The following is a 6,000-nucleotide window of genomic DNA, read 5'->3' on the forward strand; positions in this document are numbered from 1 at the left end:
CAACTGGCTAATTTTTGTATTTTTAGTAGAGATGAGGTTTCGCCCTGTTGCCTAGGCTGGTCTCCAACTCCTGAGCTCAAGTGATCCACCTGCCTCAGCCTCCCAAAGTGCTGGGATTACAGTCATGAGCCACCACAGCCATCCTTGATTTCTCTTTCATCCTCTGAACTAGCATCCACATGCCTCATCCCAAAATGGCTCCATCATCCCCCCTCCACCCCATAGCTGTCTCCATCTTCCTCTCAAAATTTCAGGCTTGAATTTCCCTCCAGTTGAAGTCAACCTTGCCCAGACTACATCTGACTTTCCCCCACGTGGCTTCAATATCACCTCCAATCTGGATCCAGCATCCCCAAACCTGGCTGCAACATTTTCCCAAAACTGGCTCCGACGCCTTTCCCCTTCCTGGCTCCAACACCCGCCTCTGCAAACTGGTGCTGACATCCTGCCCCCTCCATCCCTCTGTCTGCCTCCCAGTGCCCAGCCCCTGACTCACTTCCGAGGCATCCCTCAAGCCCCCAGCCTCTCAGGCCCGCAGGATGTCTTGGCCACCAGAGCTTCCCTCTTTGAGCCCCTCCTCCTCTTCCTCACTGCCAGCCTTTTCCCTGGAGTTCCTAACCTTCTGCAGCGGCCCTGACCTCGGTTTGCAGAATCCATCACCTCTAACGTTCAGTGTCTACATTAGAGAACAGTCGTTCTGCATGGTGTGTCCCCAAGCCCAACCCCAACCAGTGCAACCCCAAACCAGTCCTTGACCCCAAACACAATCCTGTCATGGGCCCAGCCCATTGCAAGCTCATCCGCATCTCCAATCCCAACCTGATCTAGGTCTCTCCTGCTTGATCTCAATCCCCACCTGGTCCCTGTCTCCCATCTCCGAGACCCCATCTCTTGGGACAGAACAAATACTCGATCCTTCCTGGCCTCAGTCTTCCCACCCAGACTCGCAGGACGTTCGACCCAATGTCATCTCATCTCTCTTCTCCCTTGGTGGCCAAGGTTTCCAATGCTCCCTTGTACCCTCTCTGGACCCTTCGAGTCCTCAAATTCTCTCCTGCACCCTCCTCTTGTTCTCATCTCCTTTCTGCCTTCTCGCCGGCAACCCCCTGGGGTCAGGCCCCAGATTCTCTCTTTCCCCTCGGCCCCTGCTGGGTTTAAGGCACAGGTTCTCATCAGCTCTGGTCCAGTGCAATTCAGGGCAACACTTTTCCCAGAAGGGCTCCCAGTGGGAGGTGGGACCCCTTCCCCCTGTCCCCAGCACACTCACCTCTGTCTTCCTGCCCGTCCTTCAGTTCCAGCTGCTGTCCTGTCCCCAGGCTACTTCAGCCAGGACTGCTGAGAGCTTGGATCTGAGTTGGGGGGGTGCTCGGAGGAGGACAATTTCCTGTCAGGAAACCCCTCCCTCTCTGGGGCCAGGGGCGGGAAGGACTCATTATCTGTCTGCCCTTTTAGGCCAGGCTGCGGTTGGGCTGGGAAGGCCGAAACCCACAGCGGGGCCCCCACCCTCACCCCGACTCCAGGCCGGAATCCGCCCACGCCTGCATGCTCTTCACGCCTCCCAAGGTGACAACACCATCCTGGGCGCCCCAGGGAGACACCCCAAGCTGGACGCCAGCCCAGAGCTGCTTTCCAGCATGGGCAAGCCCCGAGGACTTGGAATGAGAACTTGGGGGCAGGCAAGCATCTCTCCAGAGTTCCCTGTCACGGGCTGAAGACCAGGAGGGAAGTTTTGCTGGGTCCAGGGGCTGGGGAGGGGGACCTATGGAGGAGGGCACTGGGCATGGCTTTGAAACTGTGGTTCTCTTTGTCTAGAAGCTCCTGCACCCAGGTCTGTGCATGGGGCCCTCCTTTGCATTATCCCAGTACCAGCCCCATGGTCTCTTCCTCTGTTCTCCACTGTCCGGTCTCACAGAGGCGTCACTCTGCTTTGTCAATTTATTTTGCTTTTTTTTTTTTTTTTTATCCTGAGACAGAGTCTCGCTCTGTCACCCAGCCTGGAGTGCAGTGGCGTAATGATAGCTTACTGCAGCCTGGATCTCTCAGACTCAGACAATCCTCCCACCTCAGCCTCCTGAGTAGCTGGGACTACAGGCATGCACCACCATGCCCAGCTAATTTTTGTATTTTTTGTAGAGACAGGGATCTCACTAGGTTCTCCAGGCTGGTCTCAAACTCCTGGCCTCAAGCCACCTTCCTGCCTTGGCTTCCCAAAGTGCTGGGATTAGAGGCGTGAGCCACCGTGCCCAGCCTGTCGATGTCTTTATTGCACCTTCTACAATCTGAAATTATCAGATGCAGCTGGATTCCTTGCAGATAAACTCAGCAAAGCTCACTTTGTTGATCCTGGTCATCTTTATAAGCCTAGCTGCGTGCCTGGCCCTCAGCAGTCAAGATTTAAATGAATTTAAATGAATGCATCAGTGGGGACAGACTGAAGCTGAGGGTTGGAGGTGGGTTTGGAGATGGACTTCCGGCTAGAGTTGGAGATGCCAAGTGAAGTGAGGGCTGGGGCTGGAGCTGGTGCTGGGTGGAGCTGGGTATGAGAGTCAGGGTTACTTTAAAAGACTAGGGCCATGTGTGGTGGCTCATGCCTGTAATCCCAGCACTTTGGGAGGCCAAGGCAGGGGGATTGCTTGAGCCCAGGAGATCAAGACCAGCCTGGTAACATAGCAAGACCCCATCTCTACAAATTTTTTTTTTTTTTTTTAATTAGCCAGGCGTGGTGGCACCCTGTAGTCCTAGCCACTAAGGGAGCTGAAGTGGGAGGATCATTTGATCCTGGGAGATGGAGGCTGCAGTGAGCCATGATCTCACCACTGTACTCTAGCCTGGGTGACAGAGAGAGACTGTCTCAAAAATTAAAAAAAAAAACTTTTTTTTTTTTTTCAATAAAACTAGGCTGGTTGCAGTGGCTCATGCCTGTAATCCCAGCACTTTGGGAGGCCAAGGCGGGTGGATCACTTGAGGTCAGAAGTTTGAGCCCAGCCTGGCCAACCTGATGAAACCTCACCTCTAGTAAAAATCCCAGCACTTTGGGAGGCCAAGGCAGGCGGATCATGAGGTCAGGAGATCGAGACCATCCTGGCTAACACGCACCACTGCACTCCAGCCTGGGCAACTGAACGAGACTCTGTCTCTCTCTCTATATATATATATTTATTTATTTTATTGAAATACAATTCACATACCTAAGATTCGCCCTTTTCAAACAGAGTTCGGTAGGTTTTAGTATATTCACAAGGCTGCAGCAAGCGTCACCACTATCTAATTCCAGAGCATTCTCATCACCCCAAAAAGAAACCTGGTAGCTATCAGCGGTCACTTCTCATTCCCCCTCCTGCAACCCCTGGCAACCATTAATCTACTTTCTGTCTATGGATTTGCCAATTCTGAATATTTCATATGAATGGAAGCATACAATAAGTGATCTTTTGCATCTGACTTCTTTCGCTAAACATGCTGTTTTCAAGGTTCATTCACTTTGCAGCCTCCCTCTCTGTAAGCCTCAGTCCCTGCGCGTCTGGGAAATCGGGTGGGGAGGCTGCTGGGGAAGGGAGGGCAGGGATGGACCCTGGTGTGTGTGGGGCGCGTGTAGGGAGGTGATCGGCTGCCCCCGTGTGGTGCATGGTAGAACTGCAGCTCTCAGCGCCAATGTAGGGAAGGGGTTGGCGGCGCTCAGCCCCTCTAGCCCACCCCCAAGACCCCCACTTTCACCCTGCAGCGTCCCTGGGATCACAGTACTTCTAGAACACTACCCCAGAACTCCTCCCTCTCTGCCACTGTCCCTGAGACTCCTCGGGCCACATTTGCCAAATAGTAATAATAATGTTCCCACATACGAATTTTGAATCTGGCCCCCTGTGAAGCACTTTACTGACAGATTCTCATTGATTTGTTAGTAGTAACAAATTAAAATAATAAATAAATATAAACAAATTGACAAATAAAAATAGTAGCAGCCTGAGGTTGCTGCTATTATTATTTGGAGACAGGAAACTACAGTGGTTGAGAGAGGCTCCAAGTTTGGGAACTTGGGAGCACTTGGATTCAAATCGTAGCCTTGCCACTAATTTGCCATGTGACCTTCAACGTGCGACGTTTCTCCCTTCCTTGGGCCTCTGTTTCCTCATCTGTAAATGGGACTGATAAAGATGCTCCCTACCTCCTGGGGTGGCAGAAAGGAGAAAGTGCTCAGAGCCTGGCACAAGGGCAGCTGCCATGAGTCTGTGTTACTGATAGTATGAAGCAGTGCTGTGCTGCTGTTTCACAACCAGCTTTTGGCTGAGTGCAGGGTAATCCCAGCACTCAGACCGAAGCGGGAGAATTGCTTGAGCTTGAGAGTTGGAGATCAGCCTGGGCAATATGGCTACAAAAAATTAGCTGGGCGTGATGATGATGCACACCTGTAGTCCCAGCGACTCGGTGGGGCTGAGCTGGGAGGATTGCTTGAGCCCGGGATGTCCAGGCTGCAGTGAGCCATAATCGCACCACTGCACTCTAGCCTGGGTGATGCAGTGAGACCCTGTCTCAAAAACAAAACATAGCGAAGCAAAACAAAACACCCCCAGCTCTCTGCAGGTGGGGGTGGGGAGCCTTAATCTGTAGCATTTGCCAATTTCCATGGTGTAAATATTCCCACCACGGCTAATTTCAAGCTACCAAGGTGATGTCACAAGGCATTTTTGCCCCCCATTATATAGTACTTTTACTGTGCAGCTACAATAGACGTAAGTAACCTCAAGATCACAGATAATGGCAAATGTAGTAAGATAATTAGGACGTGATGAGTATGTATTACCTGGACTTTTAATATAATTTAATTGTATGTTAGCATAATTTAATTTTTAATAATGGCCGTGTTTAACAACCAGTTCCAAAATTCCTGAGACATAACAATCAGCTTGCTCCAGCCAGATCCAGCACACTGCTGTTTTAGAAGGGGAAACTGAGGGTCAGGAAAGTGGGCCTCAGATAGACGAAGGCAGGGCACAGACCCCTTCCCAAAACCGTGTGACTCCCAGGCCAAGACTATGTAATGCCCGTCTTTCTTGTGGATGGTTCCCCACAGCGCTGTGTGGCCTCCGAGAGGCCTTTGTCCTCTCTGGTCTCAGTCTGCCCGCATGGGGAGTGGCCATGCCCTGCAGGCGAATATCTGCACAGGGTTCCTTCGCACCTGCCAGTGAGCAACACACGGATTCTTCCTCTCACTTTACAAACTGGGAAAGTGAAGCCCAGAAAGGGCAAGTACTTGCCCTGGGTCATACAGGTGGGCAGAGATGGTCCCCAGCTGGGGTGCAGAGGAAAGGATACTGCAGCCCCAACCTGGGGGTCTGGAGCTGTGTGGGTTGGTGGAGGCGGCCTGACTAGGGAGGTCGCTGAGCCCTCAGCATTGGCCAACCCCCGCACACCATCCCCTTGACCCACCCCACCCTTAGGCCTCCGAGGGGAGAGCTTCCCCCGCCCCCCACCAACTGGGGAGAGAATGGACCAGGAGGAGGGACAATGTGGGCAGCGCCTCTGGGGGCTTCTCTGGCTCAGTCCCTTTATCTCCATCTCTTCACAGATCTCTGCGTCTCTGTATCTCTTTGTCTCTACCTGTGTGTGGGGGGGGTCTCTCTTAGTCTTTGTCCCTCCGTGTCTCTGGGTCTCTCTGTCTCCGTGTCCCTGCGTCTCTCCCTCTCTGTCCTCTGGCTCTCCGTTCATCTCCTTGCGCCTCTCTCTCCACCCTTTTGTAACTCGTCTCTCTCTCTTTGTGTCTCTTTATCTCTACGCCTCTCGATCTCTCTCTCTGCGTCTCTGGCGCTTTGCCCCGGTCTCTCTCTCCCCTTCTCCCCTTCTCTCCGCTCTAGTGCGCCTCTCCTCCTGGGCGAGAACAAGCTCCCCGCGGGCGCGCCCAGACCCGCCTCCGCCCCCGGCGCCCCGGACCAGCCCGGGCCTGCGCCTTTAAGGGCCGGCGGCGGGGGGCGGGGTCCCGGTGCCCCGCCCTGGCCGCCCCTCCCC

At 53.4% G+C, this 6,000-nt stretch overlaps 1 protein-coding gene across 1 annotated transcript in view; it reads right to left on the minus strand.

The window, feature by feature from the left end:
* Positions 1-1,365, minus strand: part of EXOC3L2 (exocyst complex component 3 like 2) — a 34,599-nt gene extending 33,234 nt beyond the window's left edge. Inside the window, exon 1 of the mRNA XM_033223639.1 lies at positions 1,268-1,365. The gene's annotated coding sequence lies outside the window, so the exon portion shown is untranslated. The remainder of the gene's footprint in view (positions 1-1,267) is intronic.
* Positions 1,366-6,000: the final 4,635 nt, after the last annotated feature.

The sequence above is a fragment of the Trachypithecus francoisi genome, unplaced genomic scaffold (genome assembly GCF_009764315.1).
Source record: "Trachypithecus francoisi isolate TF-2019V2 unplaced genomic scaffold, Tfra_2.0 Lachesis_group12, whole genome shotgun sequence".
Classification (NCBI taxonomy): Eukaryota; Metazoa; Chordata; class Mammalia; order Primates; family Cercopithecidae; genus Trachypithecus; species Trachypithecus francoisi.